The sequence below is a fragment of the Schistocerca gregaria genome, unplaced genomic scaffold, assembly GCF_023897955.1.
Source record: "Schistocerca gregaria isolate iqSchGreg1 unplaced genomic scaffold, iqSchGreg1.2 ptg000199l, whole genome shotgun sequence".
NCBI classification, from domain to species: Eukaryota; Metazoa; Arthropoda; class Insecta; order Orthoptera; family Acrididae; genus Schistocerca; species Schistocerca gregaria.
The window spans coordinates 6,520,305-6,521,711 of record NW_026061737.1 but is presented as its reverse complement, the minus strand read 5'-3'; positions in this window follow the sequence as shown (position 1 = coordinate 6,521,711).

Sequence of the window (1,407 nt, the reverse complement as noted above, 5' to 3'; positions counted from 1 at the left end):
AGTCTCGGTTAATATGTCGCTGATTTCACAACGAACAGTTCGTTGTCTACTGAGTATACTGTCTGTTGCACGACACTATCCCTCCCACGCTGCTAAATGTAGGTCGTCGGCAAAATATGACTGCAGTGGAACAAGGGCGTCTGCAGAAATTTCCCCAGGAGGTGGTGGTGGCATTGGTAGTGGTGTGTGTGTGTGTGTGTGTGTGTGTGTGTGTGTGTGTGTGTGTGTGTGTGTGTGTGTGTGGAGGACTATTACTATGAAACTCACACAGTCCAGACCGCCAAGGAAAATAAACCTTGAGATTTGGAAAGAGTGTTGATCTTATACCGCTTATACTGCATATTTCAAAATTCCACCTCTAAGGGGGAGACGCAGGACATGAAAGGATTTCTGAATCATGTAGCTATTAAGGTAATTTTGAAGCTAGGCATACGAACATTTGTATCTGGTTTCTAGGTCAGAAATAAAGAAATATGTGTTCCAGTATCTTTGGGAATTTAACCTCTATGAGGTGAAATATTGGATGAACATTTTATTTTGAGATAAATAATTATGGAAGAACTATGAAAGTATTTTTAAGGCTACATCTACGAAAATTGGTATTTGACTTCAAGGCTACAAATAAGAAAATACGTGTTTCGGTGTTTTTGGAAGTTCAACCCCTAAGGGGATGAAATAGAGTGAGCTGGTGCGTTTCTGGCGCCAGTTTCCGTCGATCGTTGTTTCGATCTTTGAGTCGCGGTCCAGAGGACACTGCTCCCTAAGCGACTGTAGTAGTTCTCTGTGCAGCCCAACATCGGGCTTACCACGCTTACACTGGACACAGTTGCCAACAAATCGCCTGCCATCGCGATATAGGTTGGGCCAAAACATGTATTCCTGAACTCGGTTCAAGGTCTTGAAGAACCCAAAATGACCCCCGTCCGCCGACTCGTGGAAATATCTGAGTGCCATGCTAACTCGTTCCTGTGGAATACAGACCTTCACTTGGCCACGGTTGGCTCCCCCTTTACACAAGAGGCCCGCACGAAGGCAACAGCTAGTGACGACGTCGCCATCCACAAACTGCTGCATATTCGGTCCCCACCCGGCGTCCTCGGCCTCTTTGCCGGCTAAGTCGAAGAAGAAGCCGGGTGTCTCGGAGAGAAGGAAATTCACCCCCAGATCCGGCTCCACGTTTCTGAAAATGGTTCATTATGAAAGCATTATGAAAGCATATCTGACAATTCGTATTCGGCTAATCTGTTACAATTTTTAAAAACTACGTGTTTCACTGGTTTTTAACTTCGAGCATAAGGGGATGAAAATTTTAATGAAATATTTATTGCGTTATATTAAAATATTTTAAATCTGCATCTACGAAAACCGGTATTTCACTTCTCAATTAGATATAAAGAAATATGCGTT